Source organism: Sciurus vulgaris (genome assembly GCF_902686455.1).
Source record: "Sciurus vulgaris genome assembly, chromosome: 13".
Taxonomy (NCBI): Eukaryota; Metazoa; Chordata; class Mammalia; order Rodentia; family Sciuridae; genus Sciurus; species Sciurus vulgaris.
In genome coordinates, this window is record NC_136474.1 from 48,862,399 (window position 1) to 48,887,048 (window position 24,650).

Sequence of the window (24,650 nt, forward strand, 5' to 3'; positions counted from 1 at the left end):
GGGTTCCATTCCAAGTTTTCTGAGGTATCTCCATAATGGTTGTACCAATTTGCAGTCACACTAGCAATGCATGAGGGTACCTTTTCCCCCACATCCTTGCCAACATTTATTGTTGCTTGTATTGTTAATAATTGCCATTCTGACTGGAGTGAGATGAAATCTTAGAGTAGTTTTGATTTGCATTTCTCTAATTGCTAGAGGTGTTGAACATTTTTTCATATATTTGCTGATTGATTGTATTTCTTCTGTGAAGTGCCTATTCAGTTCCTTGGCCCATTTATTAATTGTGTTATTTGTTTTTTGGGGTTGAGTTTTTTTAGTTATTTATATATCCTGGAGATTAATGCTCTATCTGAGGTGTATGTGGTAAAGATTTTCTCCCTTTCTGTACACTCTAATTTCACATTATTGATTGTTTCTTTTGCTGAGAAGAAACTCTTTAGTTTGAATCCATCCTGTTTATTATTCTTGATTTTACTTCTTGAGCTTTAGGAGTCTTTTTAGGGACGTCAGGTCCTAAGCCAACATGGTGAAGATTTGGACTTACTTTTTCTTCTAGTAGACACAGGGTCTCTGTTCTACGGCCTAAGTCTTTGATTCACTTTGAGTTGAGTTTTGTGCAGGGTGAGAGATAGGGGTTTAATTTCATTTTGTTTCTTATGGATTTCCAGTTTTCCCAGCACCATTTGTTGAAGAGGCTATCTTTTCTCTAATGAATATTTTTGATAACTTTGTCTAGTATGAGATAATTTATTTATATGGGTTTTGTTTCTGTGTCTTCTATTCTGTACCATTGATCTACCTGTCTATTTTGGTGCCAATACCATGCTATTTTTGTTACTATTGCTCTGTGGTATAGTTTGAGTTCTGATATTGTGATGTCTTTTGCTTCAGTTTTCTTGCTAAGGATTGCTTTGGCTATTCTGGGTCTCTTATTTTTCCAAATGAATTTCATGATTGCTTTTTCTATTTCTATGAAGAATGTCATTGAGATTTTAATAGAAATTGCATTAAATGTGTATAATACTTTTGGCAGTATGGCCATTTTGACAATATTAATTCTGCCTATCCAAGAGCATGGGAGATCTTTCCATCTTCTAAGGTCTTCTTTAATTTCTTTCTTTAGTTCTGTAGTTTTCATTGTAGAGGTCTTTCACCTCTTTTGTTAGATTGATTCCCAAGTTTTTTTTTTTTTTTTTTTTTTTTGAGGCTATTGTGAATGGGGTAGTTTTCCTAATTTCTCTTTCAGTGGATTCATCACTGATGTATAGGAAAGCATTTGATTTATGGGTGTTGATTTTATATCCTGCTACTTTGCTGAATTCATTTATTATTTCTAGAAGTTTTCTGGTGGAACTTTTTGGATCTTCTAAATATAGCATAATGTCCTCAGCAAATAATGATAGTTTGAGTTCTTCTTTTCCTTCTCGTATCCCTTTAATTTCTTTCATCTGTCTGATTGCTCTGGGTGGAGTTTCCATGACTATTTTGAATAGAAGTGGTAATAGAGGGCATCCCTGCCTTGTTCCAGATTTTAGAGGGAATAGTCTCAATTTTTCTCCATTTAAAATGATGTTGGCCTTGGGCTTAGATAGCTTTTACAAAGTTGAGGTATGTTCCTACTATCCCTAGTTTTTTCTAGTGTTTTGAGCAAGAAGGGGTGTTGTATTTTGTCAAATGCTTTTTCTGCTCTGCATCTATTGAGATGATCATATGATTCTTGTCTTTAAGTCTGTTGATGTGATGAGTTATGTTTATTGATTTCCCTATGTTGAATCATCCTTGCATCCCTGGGATGAACCCCACTTGATCATGGTGCACTATTTTTTTAATATGATTTTGTATGTGATTTGCCAGAATTTTATTGAGAACTTTTACATCTATGTTCATCAGGGATATTGGTCTGAAGTTTCTTTCCTTGATATGTCTCTGTCTGGTTTTTGAGACTAGGGTGATACTAGTCTCATAAAGTGTGTTTAGAAGGCTTCCCTCCTTTTCTATTTCATAGAATAATTTGAAAAGTATTAGTGCTAATTCTTCTTTGAAGAACTCAGCTGAGAATCCATCTGGTCCTGGGCTTTTCTTGGTTGGTAGCTTTTGTTGGTCTTTTATTTCATTGCTTGAAATTGATCAAGCAATCATTTAATCAAAAATGATTAAATCATGTATGTCCTCCTGATTCAGTTTGGGTAGTTCATATGTCTCTAGAAATTTGTTGATGTCTTCAAGACTTTCTATTTTATTGGAGTATGAATTTTCAAAATGGTTTCTAATTATCTTCTGTATTTCAGTAGTGTCTGTTGTGATATTTCCTTTTTCATCATGTATTTTAGTAATTTGGGTTTTCTCTCTTTGTTAGCGTGGCTAGGGGCTTATCAACTTAATTGATTTTTTTCAAAGCACCAATTTTTTTTGTCAGTATTTTGAATTGTTTCTTTTGTTTCAGGTTCATTGATTTCAGCTCTGATTTTAATTATTTCCTGTCATTTTGGTATGCGGTATTTTGGTATTTGGGATTGAACCCTGGTGTGATTTAGCACTGAGCTACATCCCCAGTCCTTTTTATTTTTTATTTTGAGACAAGAGCTGGAAAAATTTCTGAAACTGGCCTCAAATTTGCGATTTTTCTGCTTTAGCTTCTCGAGTTGCCAGGATTATAGGTATATGCCACAATACCCAACTGGATTAAAATTCACCTGTTGAGATGATTATAGGACTGATGGCCTGTTTAAATAGCAAAATGAAGAGTCCCATCATATTGTGAAAAAGCAACTTTAAATGATCTTTTGTTTTCTCAAAATTAAAACCTTCTCTGGAGCACAGAGTTTAATATTCCACATCAGATAATAGGTTGGGGCTACCAAAAGGGCCGACAGACGATTCCACGTCAGTTCAGTTTGCTCACAAAGGTGCCTGCCTGACCCAGCTATCCCACTCCTTGGCCTATACCCAAAGGACTTAAAATCAGCATACTACAGAGATACAGCCACATCAATGTTCATAGCTGCTCAATTCACAATAGCCAAATTGTGGAACCAACCTAGATGCCCTTCAATTGATGAATGAATAAAGAAACTGTGGTATATATATATATACAATGGAATATTACTCAGCCATAAAGAATGATAAAATTATGGCATTTGCAGGCAAATGGATGAAATTGGAGAATATCATGCTAAGTGAGATAAGCCAATCCAAAAAACCAAAGGTCGAATGATATCGCTAATAAGTGGATGAGGACACATAATGGGGGGAGGGAGGAGTTAGTGTTAGGGTTAGAGTTAGGGTTAGGGAGGGGGGCAAGAATGGAGGAAGGAAGGACTGTATAGAGGGGTGGGAGGGGTGGGAGGGGTGGGGGGAAGGGAAAAAATAACAGAATGAATGAAACATTACCTTATGTAAATCTATGATTACACAAATGGTATGCCTTTACGCCATGTACAAACAGAGAAACAACATGTATCCCATTTGTTTACAATAAAAAAAAAAAAAAAAAAAAGGTGCCTGCCCGGACCCACGAAGGGTCAGAATAGCCACCTCTCAGGCTGCAGCGTCCATATTTCCCTAATTCAAAATGGGTGATTTATTTATTTGATAGTCATTTGACAATGGCAGGCGCATTCATAGAGGCCACATTCAGAAGGTTTAAAACTAGTCCACACACAGAACTTCGTTCTTCCTTCACAGCTGGGGTCACTGGAGATGTGTACCTCTGTCCTCCCCTGTAGCTGTGTCCCTGTGTATTTTTCTGACCTGATCAAGGCCCAGATGATGATACAGCAGTATGGCCCAAAGCCCCGGGCCCCATCCCGTGGCTTCTTCTCAGGCAGGTCTAGGGGCCTGACACACACTCAGTTCCCATGGAATGCTAGTTGGAAGGAGGCTTTGCAAACATTCTTCTATTAATCTTGAAGTGGCTCCGAGTGGTGGGTAGGCAGAAAGGAAGTTCATTTTTGCATGAAGAAACAGAGACCTTTCTAGGAAAGTGAATGACTCGGTGTGACCCATCACACTGAGAGGGCGCCAGGTCTGCAGGCTCCGGTCTCCTCCTCCACTGCTCTCACCTATGGAAGGAAGCTATTATCTCCTGTTAAAGAACCAAAGTAACAAATGTTGGCTATAAACTTCTCTCATACAACTGGCTAATTGTGGAGCTTGCTAACTAAGAGTAGCATCAAAAGTATTTGACAATTTACTGCTAACCTGTCTTGGGAACCCATTTTCTTTTCTTTTTCCTTTCCTTTTCTCTTTCTTTCTTTCTTTCTTTCTTTCTTTCTTTCTTTCTTTCTTTCTTTCTTTCTTTCTTTCTTTCTTTCTTTCTTTCTCTCTTCCTTCTCTCTCTCTCTCTCTCTCTCTCTCTCTCTCTCTCTCTCTCTCTCTCTCCTTCCTTCCTTCCTTCTTTCATGTTAAAACCCACATTAGTTAGAGAAGAGAAATGCCAACTGACATTCAATCTGCATCTAGGTATTATGTATTCTCTTACTACTTGCCCCTCTTCATTTTTCTTTTCTTTTTTAAAAACCACATAAATACCAGGAATAGTATATTCAGGGTTTAATACTTCAAATTTCTAGATTTAAGAAGTTGGTTTTTTTTTTTTTTTGTTTGTTTGGTTTTTTTTTGGTAGTGGTGATGGTACTGGGCATTGAACCCAGGGGAACTTTATCACCGAGCTACATCCCCAACCTTTTTTAATTTTTGCTTTTGAAATATTAAAACAGGGTCTCACTAAGTTGCTGAGGTTGGCCTTGAATTTGCCATCCTTCTGCCACAGCCTCCCAAGTGGGTGGGATACAGGCCAGATGTGAGCCACTACACTCAGCTAATTTAGGGAGAAATTTTCAAAAACCGAAACATGGGCCAGGCATGGTGGTACACATTTGTAATCCCAGCAACTTAGGAGACTGAGGCAGGAGAATTGCAAGTTTGAGGGCAGCCTCAGCAACTCAGGAGACTGAAAAGCAAAAATAAAAAGGGTTTGGGATGTAGCACAGTGGTACAGCATCCCTTGGTTTCATCCCTAGTCCTGCAAACCAAACCAAAACCGAAACCAAATCCAAACCCTGGAAGACAGTTGAGGAAATAAAAGTGATAAAATTGTTAACTCCATGACAAAAGAGGCTAGGAGCAGTTCTAGGTCTCTATCAAAGGGGAACTAAAATGTTTTGCAAGAAGGAAAAACAAAAGAAGAATCAAGTTTTGGCTGTGCTCTGTAGAACAGCAGAAAGGTCAGAATTTACAAAAAAGAATTAGCTGGGGGAAAAAAAAACAAAACAAAAAAAAAAAAACCAGATGTAGTGGAAAAGTGTACTGGGGAAAAAAGAGAGAGATGCTCAACCTATTGCAATTTTTTTTGGTTTGTTTCCCTGGTGGTGGAAAAGGTAAGAGGCAATAAAAAAGGTGCATACATGTGAATGACTCCAAGTTTTGGAGAAGAATCCAGGTCATCCCTATCACTGGTAGATAATGGATAACAAAGCTTCCTAGAATGTTTTGTGTTCATCTGCTCCTCAGCACGAGCAGCCTGTTCTACGTTGTCCTGGGAGTGAACAGCATGATTCCAGGGGAGAACCAGCAGCTATGTGGCCTTGGGGACTTCATCACTGTGTACCTTTCTATTATCAGGTAACATTATGTTCTCTTTTTTTGCAATTGATTTTGGCTCTCAGATCTAACAGCAGTGTGCTTTTTTGGGGAGCGGGGGCATTGTTTTGGAAAAGTACTTGACACCTTTTATAGACAGGGCTGTGACATTAAATTTTAAAATAGGGATTGAAAGACAGAAAGGAGCTGGGTGTGATGGCATCTGCCTATGATCCCAGTGGCTTGGGAGGCTGAAGCAGGAGGATCACGAGTTCAAAGCCAGCCTCAGCAACTTAGTGAGGCCCTAAGCAATTCAGAGAGACCCTGTCTCTAAATAAAACACAAAAAAGGACTGGACATGTGGCTCAGTGGCTAAGCATCCCTGAGTTCAATCACCAGTACCAAAAAAAAAAAAAAAAAAAAAAAAATCACAGAAAGGCCTGTGAACTTAGCCACGTGGCTTTGCAGGTAAACCTTTCACGTCTGCATTTCCCTTTTCACTCTGGTTCTGGCCCGCAGGAGTTGGCGTTTGCACAGGGGCTCCCTGGAGCCGGAGGGCGGGGCTGGGGTAGAAGTGAAGACTGTCCTCAATGGGGTTGGGTTAGAGGGAAATCAGCCCCCCTCTGCCCTCCCACCTCTGTCCCCACACGGCAGTTTTCTGGCAGGGGAAAACTCAGTGGGAAACAGTTCTCACGATGTGGAGTTCAGCTCTAAGCCTGTATTTCACAACTAACTCCATATCCCTTTCTCAGAGGGCCTGACTACTGTTCTGGGCGCTTCTGCATGTTTGTGGGTTGGAAAATGCATGGGGTTCCGGGGGTTAAACATCACTGCGGAACGGGGCTGGGGGGGCATCCTCTTTAGGCATGTGTGTGTGTGCGTGTGTGTGTGTGTGTGCTGGGGATTGAACCCAGGGGCACTTTACCACTGAGCTACATCCCTAGCCCTTTTAATTCTTTATTTTGAGGCAGGGTCTCACTAAAGTTGCCCAGGCTGGGCTTGAACTTATGATCCTCCTGCCTCAGCCTCCCCAGTAACTGAGATTACTGGCGTGCAACACTGCGACCAGTTGGCTCTCTTTCTGCTTGAGCCACTCTTGGTTCTGAGCACATCACGCAATAAAGTCACCATCACTTGCTTTCTGTGCTTCTTGGATGGGCTGGGGATGGCTTCAAAGGACAATGCTAATCTGACACTGTGGTGGGCATAACCCCACACAACCTTTTCCTTTCTTTCTTTCTTTCTTTCTTTCTTTCTTTCTTTCTTTCTTTCTTTCTTTCTTTCTTCCTTTCTTTCTTTCTTTCTTTCTTTTTAATGTTTTCATTAGTTGTTGATGGACCTTTATTTTATGCATTTATTTATATGTGGTGCTGAGAATTGAGCCCAGGGTCTCACACATGCTAGGAAGGTGCTCTACCACTGAGCCCCAGCCCCAGCCCCACACAACCCTTCTTTAACTTACTCAAGCTTTTTTTCCTTTTCATTTGGTGCTGGGGATTGAACTCAGTACCTGGTGCGTGCTAGAAAAGTGCTCTACTACTGAGTTACGCCCCAAACCCCCTACAGGTATTTTGGAGCTTTCTAGACTTCCTAAAATCCAAATACCACAAGAACACACCTATGGTCCTGTCATTTCTTGCCCTTTAAGTCTGCTGTCTCCTTGGTGCATTCACACTGGGATGTAACAGTCTAATTTTGAGGGTTGCCTTCCTCTGGGTTTCATGACTCACCAGGAGCGGGGTTATGGAGACACATGCTCAACCACAGTGATGGACAAGCTGGGTCGGAGACGTTCTAGAGCAGAAAGTCCTGGTCAGAAGTCCTAAGGAGGTCATTCCTCTTCTCCTGGGGCAGGGTGGGTGGATGAGTAGGGGAGGAGATAAAATGACAGGGAATGGGTAGAGATCTCATAAGTCCATTTAACTTGGCCTTTTGGAATTTATTAACTTGTTATGGGGTTGAAGTTCTAACCAGAGATCTTAGAGTCTTCTTCAAGAGTGTGGATGACTTGGGGGTGGGTGGGGCGGAAGGTACGTTAGTCATCAGATCCAGCTATCGAGGAATCTCAGAACCGGGCAGGGGATAAAATGTGTCTCTGTATGTAAGTGTCTCCTGCGATCTGTCCAGTTGATATCGGGACTTCCCATTGTTCTCTTTGGGAGATTATGTAAACCTTTTCAACCAGCCCTGATCACTTTTTAAGCTGTTCTCAAATTCCTCTGGAATTAAGGTTCCTGAAGGGCAGGCAAGCAGCTTCTAGGGAGCTAAACGATTGGCCTCCACATTCTCTCAACCAGAAGGCAGTAGAGATAAGAGCATGGCCAAGGGCCCAGCCCTGCCCTGGCGGAGCAGACCCAGCTCTGTTGGCTGAGAGGACAGCTGGCCAGTGTCTGGCAAGAACAATAAGGAAGAGGGACCACAGAGGTCGATCAATGGGGTCATGCAAGTGCTGGCCAGCAGGACTCTGTCGATTGCTCAACTCTTGCCTTTCTTCCATTGCAAAGGACAGAAAGGGGCAGGTCTTTCATTACAGAATTCTCCCCCAGTGGCTCCCCACCCTCATGTCCCCCTCACTGCAGCTATGGGAATCTCAGGAAAGATCCAGAAAGTATATTCACTCTAGTTTTCAAATTCTGACTTCTTCGGGAATGTGAAGGCCGCCTTCCTTGTTGGTCAGTCTAATACCCATGCCAGGCCGAGGGAAGGGGAACAGATAATTGGTCACAAAAGAGTCCCTCTCCCGCCATGGCTCCCAGCTCAGGGCAGGCAGCAGCTGGGCCAAAGTGAGAACTCTTCTCAGGAGCCCATGAAGGGCCTGGGCCTTTGCCAGCGGAAGGGTGCAATGCTCAAAAGGGATTTCACCTACAGGCCGAGGGCGCTCGACAGACGTCCCACCGATCATTTGGAGGAGGGGGAGATATTATGCCAATTAAGTCAAGACAATGGCATCTTGTTCCCCTTGCAGTGAGCCCTGATGAAATTGCCTGACCAGGGGAAGGAAAGTATTTCATTATTGTACCTTTGAAAAAGGATAATCCTTTCTGTATTTCCTCTCTGGGGGAGGGCGTCCTTTGTTCTTATGCCTCTGACCCCCAGCTACTCCTCATGTTCAGTTTCGAGAGAAAGAACTTGGTTTTTGTTTAAAAAAAAAAAAAAAAACCAAAGGGGGGGAAAAAAAAGGAAGAAAAGGGCATGATTAAATGACGGAACTGTTAGGCAAGGAAGGACCACGCTCAGGGATTCTGTAATCAATAACCCAGGATGGCACAGAATTCTGGTTCCAGGCCTGGGTTGCTCACCCTGGAAGTCGCCCTCCTTCCCTGGGGCACTCTTGGCCCTGGAGTGTGGACACCTACAGAGCAGGCCTACAGGCCACTCTGAAGAAGAGCCTTTAGGTTTGAGAGGCCACCAGCTGCCACCCTGATGACCCCTCTGCCGGGTGAACGTGTAGCAGAGGACGTGTAACTGCTTTTACAGGATCACAAAGCCCAGATGCTGGAATGGATTTGGAAGCTCTTCAGGCCTAATGTGTCCATTTTACAGCTGAGGACACTGAGGCTGAGGCTGCTGGGGTCACTAGCTCCTGGTGGAAGTCCAAGTTGGCTGATGAGTCCGATGTGCTGTTCAGCACACCATGTGTCCTCCTTCCTCCCATGTGACAGTCCCCGGAGCATTAGAAAACAGAAGGGAGCCAGGTGTGGTGGCACACTCCTGTCTCCCAGAGACGCAGGAGGCTGAGGTAGGAGGATTGCAAGTTCGAGACCAGCTTCAGCAACCCAGAGAGGCCCTAAGTCACTTAGCAAGATCCTGCTACAAAATAAAAAATAAAAGGGGCTGGGATGTGGCTCAGTGGCTAAGCACCCCTGGGTTCAACCTCCAGTTTAAAGAAAGAAAGAAAACAGAAGGCAAAAGGGGAGATTAGAACCTCGGACTAACCTAGTTCCCTAAATGGTGGAGTTCCAAGCGCTCTTTTTCAGTCCCCAAGGTTGTTTTAATCATGAACTATCTGTTTCCGTGGGATGGGAAGACAGCCTCCCCTGGTGCTAGGGAGGAGTGCCTATTTATTAGTGTCCCTTTCTCCCAGGCTAAGTACAAAAATCTTTACCTGGAAGTCTTAATGACGGTCTTTTCCCAACTTTGATCACTCTCTCATTATGTCCCCAACACTAAAGAAGCAGTGCCAATCAGGACTCTTCTGGCTTCAGGTTCTCTCTCATCAACTCTGGCTATATATATATATATATATATATATTTTTTTTTTTTTTTTTTTTTTTTTTTTTTTGGTACCAGGGATTAAGCTCAGGGCCACTCGACCACTGAGTTACATCTCCAGCCCTCTTTTGTATTTTATTTAGAGACAGGGTCTCCCTGAGTTGCTTAGTGCCTTGCTGTTGCTGAGGCTGGCTTTGAAATTGCGATCCTCCTGCCTCAGCCTCCCAGGTTGCTGGGATTACAGGCGAGCACCACCATGCCCCACTCACCTCTGGCTATTGTGGGCAGATGATCCATGGGGAGAAATGGGCAGGAGCAACAAGGGTCTTCCCAGGTCTTCAAGAATGAGCAGAACCCTTCAGGAGAAAGTCTTTACCCCACTACCGAGGGGAACCCTTTCTGGGAATAGACCGAGTGGCCAATGCTCACTGATTGATATTTTACTGGGGGAAATGGCTTTCCTGGGGGACCTGATTGCAGGTGTAAGTGCCTGCCTTCCAGAAACGTTGATTTCTTTTTCTTTTCCTTTTTCTTTTTTTTTTTATTATTATTATTTTTTTTTATTTGTGGTACTAGGGATTGAACCCAAGGGCCCTTTACCACTAATCTACATCATAATCTCTTTTTTGTCTTATTATTATTTTTTAATTTAAAAAAAATTTTTGGTATTGGAGATTGAACCCAGGGGTAATTAACCACTGAGCCATATCCCCAGTCTTTATTATTTTTTATTTTGAGACAGAGTCTTGTTAAATTGCTTAGGACCTTGCTAAGTGCTGAGGGGGTCTTGAACTTGCTATTCTCCTGCCTCGGCTCCCAAATTGCTGGGATTACAGGTGAGTGCCACCACAACCAGCTCAGAAAGGTTGATTTTGAGGAAGCAGTAGGTTGAGGAGGTTTAATAAGCCCAGTGAGGATGCAGTGCGTGTGTGTGTGTGTGTGTGTGTGTGTGTGTGGAGTAGATATTGACCTGGTCCTAGACTAAATCTTTTGGGAAGGACAAGTCCTAGAAATGGAGGTGCAATGGGGTGGAACTTGCAGAATTACCTATCTAACAGGAGAAATTCTTTGAGCTGGCGAGACACAGAAATCTCCAAGTCCCAGGGTCGTCCCCCTCAGCCCGCAGAACTTTAGTCATGGTGTCCTTGTTGCCAAGGATTTAGTGAACACATGTATCCATTTAATCCACCCCTACCCGGACCAATATTCTTGGAGAATGTTCTGCACATTGCTAAGGCATCTATCCTTAAGCAGCTCTCATCAAAAATCTTACCAGATTGTTTTCCTTAAGAAAAACAAAAACAAAAACAAAAAAGGCAAAACATCAGAATTCCCAGTTGTACTTTTATTTGTAGTTAAAATTTTGAGCCAGGCATGGTGATGCATGCCTGTAATCCCAGCTACTTGGGAGGCTGAGGCAGGAGGATCACAAGTTTGAGGCCAGCCTCAGAAACTTAGCAAGATCCTGTCTCAAAATAAAAAAATAAAAAGGGCTGGGGACATAACTCAGTGGTAGAGTACCTCTGGGTTCATTTCCTAGTACTGCAAAGTAAATGAATAAATGTTTGATATTTTGATAATGGGATAGTAAGGCTAAAAGATGGAGAAGCCTTTTCTGCCTAATGATTCCCTGATCCCCTTTACAACTCAGAAATGGAGTTTCAGGACCCCAAGACTAGGAAATGTGTTTGTGCAAGTGCCAGACAGTATGACAGGGCTGGGAAAGTCCTGTCCTCCATTGTCCTGCGAATATCCTTTTAAAAAAAAAATTGTTCCAATTAGTTACACGTGACAGCAGAATGCCTTTCAACTCATTGTACACAAATGGAGCACAACATAAATATCCCAATCAATAAATGGGCTAAGGGACTGAGCAGACACTTCCACAAAAGAAGAAATATATTTGATCAACAAATATATAAAAAAATGTTCAACATCTCTAGCAATTAGAGAAATGCAAATCAAAACTACTCTAAGATTTCATCTCACCCCAATTAGAATGGCGATTATCAAGAACACAAGCAACAATAAGTGTTGGTGAGGATGTGGGGGGAAAGGTACACTCATACATTGCTGGTGGGACTGCAGATTGGTGCACAGATCCTTTATTCCTTAGACTTCTCCAGAATGAAAGACAGCAGCACTGAGGGGCTCAGGGTTGGAGTACAGGCAGCTAGCTGGGCAACAGGTTGTGTCATTCTCAGCCACTCCTAACCCAGAAGTGTCGAGAGCGTCTCATTGCTCTGAATGAGAGATGGTGCCGCTCCTTTGGGACCAAAGTAAGGCCCCAGAGAGCCTAAAGGGGTTCATGGTACTACCTGGCAAACAGAATCACTCCTGTTTTCTGAATCTTACAAAATTCCAGGTTGCCTTAAACCACTAGAGGAAGCTATTTTAGCCTGGTACTGTGGCGAACGCTATAATCCCAGTGACTCTGGAGGCTGAGACAGGAGGATTGCAAGTTCGAGGCCAGCCTTAGCAACTTAGTAAAGCCCGAAGCACTTAGACCCTGTCTCAAAATAAAAAGTTAAAAGAACCAGTGATAAAGTGTCCGTGGGTTAAAAAAAAAAAAAAAAAAAAAAAAAAAAAGGAAAGAAAGTAAAGAAAAAAACTATTTTAAAAAGCCCCAGCACATCCAGACATCCAGGTGGTACACCTCTACCCTGGCCACCATGAGCCCTGTGTTCTCCACCATGTGACCAGCCTGCCTTTCAAGAGGTGAGAGATCAGCCTTTTACTATTTAACAAATAGTACTCAGAAACCCAGAAATAAACAGGGACACTGATGTGGATTTGAGAATTGAAGGATATCTTTCAAGTCTAATAAATGCGATAAAAATAAACAACATCCTTTCATAAATGTAATGGAGCATGGCTCTGTGTTTATCTTGTGTCCTGTACTTGAGATTACCCCATTGGAAGAAGAAAACCCTTGATTAATGCAGGGAGTCTATTTTGTAATCTGCGGCGGTTGGAAAAGACTTTTCTGCTTCCTGCCAGGCCCTTTTTGCCTCCCTAAGGAAGTCATTGGTGGCATAATTCACAGTCATGAGGATGAGCAACCTCGAAGGGGAAGACAGTGGGTTCTCAAGCTGCAGCGTCCTTCTGTTTGATAGTTGCTTATAAAAGAACTCTGTGTTCTTTTTCTTCCACCCTGAGGCTGGAGAGTTTTTACTTTGGGTGTTAGGACACCTGAGAATAATAATAACAAATGTAACTAACATTTATCAAAGTACTGGACAATACACTTTCTTTTTTCTTTTGTTGGTGCTAGGAATTGAGCCCAGGGGGTGCTTTACCACTGAGCTCCATCCCCAGCCTTTTATGTCTTATTTTGAGTCAGGGTTTTGCTAAGTCACTGAGGTTGGCCTTGAAAGTGTGATCCTCCTGCCTCAGCCTCCTGAGTCCCTGGGATTACAGGTCTGTGCACCCCGCCCAGCTTGGACAAAATACTTTCTACAAATGATTTAGCCGTACTTTAGGAACCATGGCCATTCCCATTTTATGGATGAGAACCTAAGTTTTTGAAGTTATGGTATCTGGTTCAAGGTCATAGAACTAACATGGGTAGAAGACAAGATTCAAGGGGAGTTTTGTCTGACTCTCCCTCTGAAATTGAATGAAGGGGTTTCATCTTATTTATTCATTTACTGAGCTTGAATATGATTAGGGCATCTACTGAGTGCTGGGTCTTTCTCTAAGCACCGAACAGCCTAGAACAAAGCAGACTGAAATCCTTGCGCTAATGGAGCCTCATTCTAGTAAAGTTTAGAGAGAGATGAGATAAAATCAACAAGCCAGGCATGGTGGCATATACAGGTTTATAATCCCAGGATTCAGAAGGATGAGGCAGGAGGATTGTAGGTTCAAGATCAACCTTAGAAACTTAGCAAGCTCCCGTTATAAATAAATGAATAAATAAGTAAAAGAAAAGAAGAAGAAGAAGGTGAGAAGGAGCTGAATGAGGTTAAGGGAGCAAGAAATATGGCTTTCTGGGAGAAGAACCATCCAGGCAGATGGAATGTGCAAAGGCCCTGAGGTAGGGCTATGCTTTGGGTATGGTTGAGGCCAATATGGCTGCAGAAATACTGAGAAAGGAGAAAAACAAGAGATGAGATGAAAGAGGTACATGGAGGCTGAATTTTACAGAGTCTTGTAGGTCACAGAGGGACTGTGACATTTACTCAGAGCAAGATGGGGAGCTATTTGGAGAGTTTCGAGCAGAGAAGTGACATTACCTGAGTTAAGATTTAAAAGCATCCTTCCAGGTGCAGTGACTGGCACAGACTTGTACTGCCAGCAAGTGAGGCAGGAGAACCACAAATTTAAGGCCAACCTGCTCAGGTCGCCCAACTTAGTAAGACTCTGTCAAAATAAAAAAGGTCTGGGGCTGTAGCTCAGAGTTGTAAAGCACTTCTGGTTTCAAGTCACAGTACCACCAAAGCAAAGTAAGAATAACATTCACAACAGCAGCAGCAGCCTCCCTTTGGCTGCTGTGTAGAGATTGAACATAAAGAGAGACAGGGTAGAAGCCAGGAACGAGAGAGGAGACTTTCAGTACACGAGGTAGGAATGGGTGGCTTGGATCAGGCAGTGTCGATGGAGCCGGTGAGGAGTGGGCAGCTTCTAAAAATGAACCCAGACAAACTAGAACTTGCTGATGGATTGTGGGATGTGAAATGAAAAGAAGTGATATGATACTTTTGACACTTTCCATTCCAGTGAACCCCATGAGAGGAGTTCCAAGGCAGTCACTTAAAATCAACCTAGAAATATATTGTGTTGTAAAAGAGACCAGAGAGGGACAGAAAGAAGGAAAATATGATAGATGATGTCCAGGCCTCCATTTCTAACTGCTGTTAAAAATGGGCTTTGAGAAGCCATTTGACTGACCCACCCGTCCAATAGCTCGCTGACAGGCAGAAGACAGTGAAAGGTGTCTTTCAAGAGTCAATAGTCTTCTCTCAGTGTCATGGCGGATTGGTTCCAAGACCATCCCTCAGATATCAGAACCCAGGAAGCTCAAATTCCTGATCTATATGTAGTGTGTGTGTGTGTGTGTGTGTGTGTGTGTGTGTGTGTGTGTGTGTGTATATATATAGTATTTGAACATAACCTGTACACATCCTCCGGTGTATCTAAAGTTATCTCTAGATGACTTACAATACCAAATCCAATGTCAGTGCTAAACAAATAGTTGTTATGCTGCATTGTTTGGGGAATAGTAACAAGAAAAACAAGTCTGTACATGTTTTCGATCTGTGGTGGGCTGAAGCTCTGGATGGGGAAGCTGTGGGTATTGTACTTGCTGGATGCAAATGGTCAGGAGTTTATCCTGTGTGATAGGAAGGTCTACAAAGATAAGGCCTTTTTCCACTCTATTTTCTTCCGGAGAAGATCTTTTCTAACCCAGCCCAGGAGGAAGAATGTTTGTCACAAATCATCATGACCCCAGAACCCACCTTTGTGACTGAATGGGGACAGGTCAGCTGTGGACTCTAGAGGTGAATATTCTGAGGGTGAGGGTGGGCCCTGAGATATGCAAAGCCTGATTTCTGAGGGAGATAGGCTTATCAGACCGGAATCTTGCAGATCCTCAGAGGAAGGAGGGAATTACGGACCCGGGTATGGTTTAGAGGTAGCCAGAGAGGGGCAGAAAGGGGAGGACCCCTGTGTACTCTGCAAGGTCTAATCTAGGGGACATCGGTGAGGACGACTCTCAAAACCAAGGGATGGGGTGAGAGGGAGGGGACTGTCACCACAGACCCAGGTAGTTTAGGGATTGGGAATCTTATGATAGGATTTCCAGGAAGCATTCTTCCATCTCCATCCCCAACCCTCCCCTAGCAAAGTGCGATTGACTGTGATGTCCATGTACAAATTAAGTTCATATCTTTGAAGGTTTTGGGAGAACTGGGCACTCAGTTGGGTCTTTGGGAAACTGGGGAAGCCAGTGGTCTCTGATTTCGAGGCCACAGCCTGCGGTGGTCCACTCATCCTCACGTGGTCTTGGCAAATGAGTGGTGTCATTATCATCCATGACTTGAGCATCGGGTCATTTGCCCAGTCTCAGAGCCAGAGAGGCAGAGACAGAGTACGACGTCCATCACGTCAGCTCCACAACCTTCCTCCAAGGCAGAGCGGAGGCCAGGCAGGGCATACGCGCAAGGGACCAGATGGGCTTTTCTGGAAGGAGGAATGTCTTTGCCCTACATTCTTGGAATTGAACCACAAAAGGCTGAAAGCCAGTTCACCTTGATTTCAAATGAAGGAGTCAGGCAACATTCGACTCAGAAACACCTACCTTCTGCCTTCACCATGTCATTGAATTTCCACATTGTACTTGAAGGGATATCCTCTATTTACCTAATGCTTTCCTCCTCGGTCTTTTCAGACTATGAATCTTGTATATTTTATATACACAAAGGTGACTTTTCCTTCCTTTAATGACCAACGCTTATCAGCACAAGCAACCGATACCGAGCTCATAAATATGTCACAGGGAGTTCAGTTCCAGCCCTTCTCTTTCCCAAGAGGGATTCTTGTGTAACAGTCATTCTCCCCTTTCTTTTCCTAACCCCTCGAAGGCTGCACTTGCACCCCAGAAGCACCCTGCGACTGTTTTGGTTTCATTCCCTGTTGGCAAATATAAATAAATGAGTGACTGGTGCTTACACACCAAAATCACTGCAGCAGGAATCTGCAGACAATGTAAAACAGGGCCCGTGGGGCCAGCCTTCCGATTCCAATTAAATATTTCCTGCAAGTCAGTGCCAATTGTGCATCTTGTAAGAACATTGGAGAGGAGAAGTTTGAACTCCCAGGGACCCTGTTGCCTTAAAAACCTGTTTCCTGTTTGACAAGACTTTACTAGGAGAAGCAAAGTAGCGCATTCAGCAGTAAAAGTCATTGTTAGTGATTCTGATGTGCAAAGGTGGTGGTTTCCTCCCTGGAGTGCACACCCTCCTAGCCGCTTTCAGCTGCAGACCCTTCCTTCCAGGTAAAGTCTGTCTCAACTTTAGAACCCTAGTCCTAAGGGCCCTAATGACATTTCCTGGGTTACAGGAAATATTTGCTTATCTCTCTATCGGTAGATCCTACCGCCTGCTATCTTGTAAAGTTGCAAAAGCTCTCTGACACAACTCTGTAAATGACATTTCCATTTTACAGATGAGGAAATTGAGGCTCAGGGTTCACATCTTTTTGAGTTTTGTCTGAAGCACTGTAGACTGTAGGGACTAGGTGATCAGGGGTCTGCTGTCTCTTATATCATAACTTGGCACAAATGGCTGAAGCAATCACCAGTACCCCAGGCAAAAAAAAAAAAAAAAAAAAAGCGAGGTATGGATATGTTCATTGGCTTTAATGTAGTGATCACAATGATGTATGTATTAAAACATCTAGGTGTTTCCTTCAAATATATACAATTTTATTGGTTTTTGAGGTATAATTATCCCAATTAGGCAGAAAAAAAGGCACTATAGTAATTACAAGTTAATATTATTATTAGAGTATCATTATCATTATTTTAAAAAATCTAGTAGTATTTTAGAACTGACACTCAACGGATAATCAACTCTCCCCATCCTCATCTTCAGATTCCACATCTGAAGATTTAACCAGTCTTTAAAAAATTTTTTTTTGTTGTAGATGGACACACCTTTATTTTAATTATTTACTTTTATGTGGTGCTGAGGATCAAACCCAGTGCCTAATGCAGGCTAGGTGAGTGCTCTACTACTGAGCCACAACCCCAGCCCTCAACCAATTTTGAATTGAAAATTTTTTGGGGAAAATATTAGCATCTGTACTGAAAATGTGCAGACATTTTTCTTCCCATTATTCCCTAAACAATAGAGTATAATGACTATTTATATAGCATTTACATTGTTTTAGGTATTTATAAGTAACATAGAGCCAGGTGCAGTGGTGCACACCTGTAATCCCAGATAATCCGGAGTTTGAGGCAGGAGGATCACAAGTTTGAGGCCAGCCTGGGCAACTTAGTGAAAGCGTGTCTCAAAATAAAAAATACAAAGGCCTGGGGATGTAGGTCAGTGGCAGAGCACCCCTGGGGTCAAGCCCCAGCAGTGAAAAGAAAAAAAAAAAAGTAATCTGGAGATGATTCAAAGTCTGGAGGATGAGCATAGGTTATATGTTTATCTAAGAGACTTGAGCATCTTGCAGATTTTGGCGTCCTTGGGGTTCCTGGGACCCATCTGCCATAAATATGGAGGGAAGAGTGTACACCTGGTTAGGTCCTAGTCTGCCAGACCTTTCCCAGCCATGATCCGCCCCTCCCACACACACGCACACACACGCGCACACACACACACCTCACTCCTCTTATTGTACACACAGTCCTTCCTACCGGGGCTCTTCAACCCTCCCTCCCTGGTGTCACCACCCCCATGAGGACATCCCAGTCCCCTAAGGAGCAAGCGGGTGTAATCGGAATGGAGAAGGCCAATGTCTGGAGCCAGTGCACTGTTCGTGTTTCCTGCCTCTCTGAGTCTCATCTCCAGAATGGACTCCTGCTCTCAGCCTCCCATGGTCGGAGGGTGGAACGAGATGGTGCTGGCCCTGGAGGGGCGCAGACAGCCGGAGCCCCCGTGCCCCAAGATGCGATCCGTCGGATGCTTGCACTGAGGATGCACCTTGCTGGTGCCTCGCTGTAACACCAGCCTGTGCCTCTGTGCGTCTCGGGTACCCACAGCAAACCGTGAGCCAGGAAAACACCTCATCTCTTTTCATGTCCGCCGGGGTCCTGGCTCACGGTGAGCCCTGTGTTTTTGATAGAGGTCCAAGAATGTTATCAGCTGGCTCTCCAGGACCTGATTGCCTTCTGGGCTGGGCCGGCCATGCATACTCTTTGGCTGATTTCTGGAAGGTGAGCCACAGACGGGTTAAGTGAGTCAGCAGTGGGGGCTCAGGCGTTCCAGAACCTCCCACAGCTCCGCCTCCCAACTGCCTTCTCTTACCTCATTGGCGTTGCACCAATTTAATCAAGTGCACTTGTGCATGATCATCTGAGTATAATTCGATAAAGTGTGGTTCAAACATTCATTTAACAAACAAATCACACTAATGCTAAAGGGCCCAGCTTCTAGGAAATGTGCCAGGCCCCTTGCTCTCGTACCAACCTGTGAACGTCCTTAGAGGGAGGTGGCCTCCCCGCTTTACAGCAATATGATGCTTAAAATATACCCTGTGCTCGATTCTGGAGGAATCCATAGCCAACACTGAGCTCCTGGTTGTCAGGGGCAGAGGCAGGTGGGCACACAAATCCTGAAGTGCACTGTAAGGCACATGCACTAAGTAAAACAGTAGGGTCACGGAAGGAAGATCATTTGCATTACTGGGAAGGAGAGTTTATTAGGAACAGAGGCAATGTTTGAAGAGGATCCTGAAGGATGAGACGCAGGGTTCAGCTAGAGGAGAAAGGGCAATTCCGGGAATAGAAAAGGGCAGAGTCGTTTCAGCGATGGCACAAAGAAGCAGCAACACCTTAGCTGGGGTAAGACCATGTGCCATGCCAAAGAGCTTGGACTTTTTTTGTGGGCAGTGGGGAGCCATTGAGTGTTCTACACAGGGGAATGACTGTGGGGATTTGGACAATCACTTCGATGGCTTTGGAGTGGCAGAATGCAATGAAGATCCTGTAAGATAAAAAAATATATCAACATTAAAAGTTGTTCTACTGACTATATGAATGAGTTATTACCATCCCTGGATATTTACAAAATTAAGCTTCTTCCATTTCCATGCTTATTCCTTCTTTGGATAAAATTAGGAGGAAATATGTTGTGTATCCCAAACATTTCCTTTCAGGGGCACAGAATCTCCGAGAAAGTTCACTTCGTGGAATGCTTTGACCCATAGCATGGTAGTTGTTCATCTTATGAAGGACTATATTTCTTTCATTAGTGGGAACACTGTCTGAGGTGTAACGACGGGGGCGCTGGCCCGTGCCAGCAGGCTGCAGGCAGAGGACTCTGCCCTACGTATGCAGCCATCCCAGCCAAGTCTGCTCCCCGGGGAACGCGCTCGAGACATCCTCATGTGCAGCATCTATTCTTTGTGAATGGGTTTAAGTTTTTACCTTTTCTTTTTTTCCTTTGGTACTGGGGTTGAACCCAGGGGTGCTCCACCACTGAGTAACATCCCAACCCTTTTTATTTTTTTATTTTGAGACAGGGTCTTGTTAAATTGCTTAGGGCCTCATTAAGTTGCCCAGGCTGTCCTTGAACTTGTGATCCTTCTGCCTCAGCCTCCTGGATACTGGGATTACAGGTGTGCATTGCCAGCATGTTTATGTGTATTTGTTTGTTTACTTATTTATTTATTGGTATTGGGGATTTAACCGAGGAGTGCTTTACTACTGAACTACATCCCCAACACCACCCTGCTTTTAAAATTTTTCAATTTTGAGATAGGGTCTCGTTAAATTGCTTAGGGTCTCACTAAGCTGCTGATGCTGAACTCAAACTTGCAATCCTCCTGTCTCAGCCTCCCGAGTATATGTTTTTAAAGTGAGAGTAGGGATGGTAGCACACACCTGTAATCCCAGCAATTTGGGAGGCTGAGGCAGAAGGATCTCAAATTCAAGACCAGCCTCTGCAATGTAGCAAGGCCCTAAATAACTGGGGGAGACCCCGTTTCAAAATAAAAAAAATAAAAAGGGCTGGGATGTGGCTCTGTGATTAAGTGCCCCTGGGTTCAATCTCTAGTACCTAAATAAAGAAAAAAGTGGGAGTAGGGAAGACTATTTAAGGAACTGGGGAGAGATAATCCAGGATCTTGAGTTGAGCCTAAAATTTCCAGAGACTCTTCTGGTGCTGACTCACTTAACTGTGGAAGTCCTAGGCTTCAGAAAGCCCTGGGGTCTGCAGCTCCGGGCTTGTCTGTTTAACCTCCAGGAGGGAGGGCTAGGCCCCTGCCTTCTGTTCCCTGTGGCTGCCTGCCATACTGGACCCTACCAGGAAGTGACCTTGAAGGGTTTTTAAAAGGCAAACACCTGACTAATTCTATATGAGAAGTCCTTAATGAGGTGAGCTCAGCCACAGACAATGCCTCAGGCAAGATCCCCGGCCCAATCTCCTCGGCCCTTAGAAGGCACTTCCTCCCGACTCCCCCACCAGGCTTCTCTTCTTTTGGTTCATAAGCTCTTGAATGTTTGACCATTTATGTCTTTTTGCAGCAGGCCGGTGAAGGAAGCCACGCTCTGTACCAGAGTAGGAGCTCCCTGGGATTGGGACTTTCCCAGGGTCGCTTTGGGAGGCTTGTTCCTTTCTGTGTCACCCACCTCTAAACTCCACTTTCCCTGCCAGGCACTGTGGTGCCTGTAATCTGAGCAATTTAGGAGGCTGAGGCAGGAAGATCTCAAGTTGGAGACCAGTCTCAGCAACTTAGCAAGACCCTGTCTCAAAAAAAAAAAAAAAAAAAAAAAAAAAAAAGAATAAAAGAAAAAAATTAATAAAGGTCTGGGGATGTGGCTCAGTGGTAGAGCATCCCTGGGTTCAATACCTGGTACAAACAAAGACAAAAAAAAAAAAAAAAAGAGGGGAGACATGGTTTACCACCCTCTCTAGGTTAACACTTCAGAATAATTCCTCTCCCTCTCTAGACCCTTATTCAAATCCTCCTCCTCAATTGCACGACCTTATTTTGGATGCCATTACTGATGTGTGCCATCTCACCTGACTTCAAATACTTTTTAGCCTTAAGAGTTGTGTCCGAACGACTGAATAAGGACAATAATACCACATTAAACCATTCATCTTATTTCTCAGGAACCTCAAGGGACTGGGAGATTCTCCTGAAGGTGGTGAGACCAGGTCGCGGGCATTGAGTATCCCAGGTAGGAGGGACTGTGTGGAGGACAATCCGGAGGGGGATGTTCAAAAGTGGAATGAAGTGTGTGTGGGGGGTGGGGGGTCATAAAGGAGAGGGTCATGGCTGTAAAAAAAAAAGGCTGGTAGGACCTGATCATGGCATACACTCTTCCCTGGAAATTCACAGGAGATTGGTTCCAAAAGACACCAACATCTGCAGATGCTCAAGTCCCTTATATAAAACAGCATAGCATTTACATATAACCCAGGCACATCTCCCATATACTTTGTAAGATTTTGGGGTGGGGTGGTACTGGAAATTGAACCCAGTGTGCTCTACCATTAAGCCACAGTCTCAGTTCTTTTTATTTATTTTTTTTTATTTTGAGACAGGATCTCGCCAAGTTGCTGAGGTCAGCCTCAACCTTGCATCCTCCTGCCTCAGCCTCCCGAGTCACTGGGCTTATAGATGGGTGCTATGGTGCCTAGCTCCTTTGGTATACTTCTAAATACATGTCTGGGGTTGACACTACAAATCAAATTGATTTCTCCCCAGGTGTATATTTCCAGTGGTTGCTGTTTCCACTGAGGATTAAAAGGTTGGCGTCGAACCAGCCTGATGTTTGACACCACACATGTGCAGACTCCTGCCTTGGAAGCACGTTGGGGATTTCCCTCTGTGTCTGAGACACTTGACTGCTCTGTCGGGGGCATTTCCTGTCCTATCCTGTGGCTTACCTTATGTGAACTGCTGTCCCGTTTTACTTTATCTAGAGTTATCTGGAACATTTGGGCCTTCTTGATTTATGTGAGTGAAAGCAAGACAACCATTAATGTATCTAAACAATAAAAAGATAGCAGGTGAGATAGCCCTTTCAGAAGTGAGAAGACCAGATTCTAAAGAGTTTCCTGCCTGTCATGGGCACCATGGAGGTGGCCCTGAGCCAGGGCGACCTGCATCGTCCCTGAATCATCACTGCAGAGTGCTCTGGGTGTGCACCAACGGGGGGAAACTGCTTCTGGCAGAGAAGCACTCAGAGGACGTGTGGCCTCCTGTGATGGGGTGGTTTACTTTCCCCAGAGGTGAGTAGTACTCAGCTTCCTCGAGGTCCCAGGAGATCTCACCTGGACTTTGGTTATTAAGCTCAAGAGATTTAAGCAGCACTTGGAGTGCCAAGAAAATGGGAACGGAGTCCTGAGATTTCTCTTTGCACCCAGGAAGCAGCCCAGAAAGGACTCTGACTCATAGGTTCTCTGTTAAAGACCCTTCACCTAAGACAGAGGGTATGCATGCCTGAGACAGGAGGATTGCGAAGTTGAGGCCAGCCTCAGCAATTTAGCAAAACTCTAAGCAACTTAGTGAGACTCTGTTTCAAAATAAAAGTTAAAAAGGCTACGGATGCAGCTCAGTGGATAAGTGCCATGGCTCAATCCCTAGTTAGGGCCTCACTAATTTGTTGAGGCTGGCTTTGAGCTTGTGATCCTCCCACCTCAGCCTCCCAAGCCTCTGGGATTATAGGCGTGCTTCACTGCACCCAGTTTGATGGCTGTTTTTAATGTTCTTTTTGGTTGGTTTTAGTGTTTAACGTTCTTGATGGTTTGTGTTCTTATAGAGTATGACATAAGAAAAAGAAGAAAGGGAGGGACAATTTGGTCTTGAGAAAACTAGAGACTCACGCAATTGCTATTTTGTTGCTGATGTGACAGGTTGTTTCTTTTATGGTTGGCCCATAAAAGAAGGCAGGGAGGGGTGGGTGGGGGAGAATCTGGGAGTATAGCTCAGTGGTAGAGTGTTTGCCTAGCATGAGTGTTTGCCTGGGTTCTGGGTTCGAGAAAAGAGGAAGAGGAGGAGGAGGAAGAACAGGAGGAAAAGAGGAAGGGATTTAAACCCTTAGAATTCGGGTTTCTTGTTTTTGTGCTAGGGATTGAAGCCACAGCTTTGCACATTCTAGGCGAGCTTTCCACCCTGAACTCTGGCCCCACCCTCACATCCTGGGTTTTCTGAACAGCCGCCTAGTTTGAGTGACACTTCAGCAGCCTGGGAAGGCGGAACCCAGAGAGAATGCGTGGGGGAGTCCTCTTTTGCAGGGCCTTAGCTCTGTTTCTTTCATACCAAAACATATTTATTGCCGTCCACCTAAGTAAAGGTAGTTTGGCAACACTGCAAAGGAAAACAGAAACAAACTGCTTGGTGTAATCGCTGCCTGCATTCACATTACTTTAAGTGTAGGATATTTGGGAAAATCTTAACTAAAGTCACAAAGAAGACAGGTCATATCTAAGTATGATTATTGACAAGGTTCGATCTCTAACCAGTTACGGAGATTGTCTACATCCATGGTTCTTTTGATTTTTAAATTTTGAGACAAGATCTGGAAGTTTCTGAGGCTGGCCTCAAACTTGTGATTCTCCTGCCTCAGCCTCCTGAGTCACAGGGATTCACAGGCATGCACCACTCTGACTGGCTCAGTTACAGAGACACTTAAAAAAAAGAAAATTAGACCCCTAAAGCTCTAGAAATAATGTCAAGAGTTAATAAATGGGATGGCATCAAATTAAAAAGCTTCTGCACAGCAAAGGAAACAATTAGGAATGTAAAGAGAGAACCTAGAGATTGGGAGAAAATCTTTGCTAGCTACTCTCTGACAGAGGCTTCATATCTAGAATATATAAAGAACTCCAAAAACCTTACACCAAGAAAGCAAATTACCCAATCAATAAATGGGTAAATGAATTAAAAGGACACTTCTCAAAAGAAGAAATACAAATGATCAATAAATATATGAAAAACTGTTCTATATCATTAGCAATTTGGGAAATGCACATCTCATCTACATTGAGATTTCATCTCACACACGTCAGAATGGTAGTCATCAAGAATACAAATAATAAGCTGGGTGTGGTTGCACACAACTGTGATCCCAGTGACTCTGGAGGCTGAGGCAGGAGGATGGTGAGTTCAAAAGCCAGCCTCAGCATCTTAGAGAGGCCCTAAGCACCTCAGTAAGACCCTGACTCTAA

General features: G+C 43.8%; 1 long non-coding RNA gene across 1 annotated transcript in view; it reads left to right on the forward strand.

Moving 5' to 3' along the window:
* The window catches only part of LOC306642548, a 506,277-nt gene that overhangs the window by 179,103 nt on the left and 302,524 nt on the right, over nt 1-24,650 (forward strand). Inside the window, exon 2 of the long non-coding RNA XR_013758591.1 lies at nt 1,592-1,660. This is a non-coding gene — a long non-coding RNA (uncharacterized lncRNA). The remainder of the gene's footprint in view (nt 1-1,591; nt 1,661-24,650) is intronic.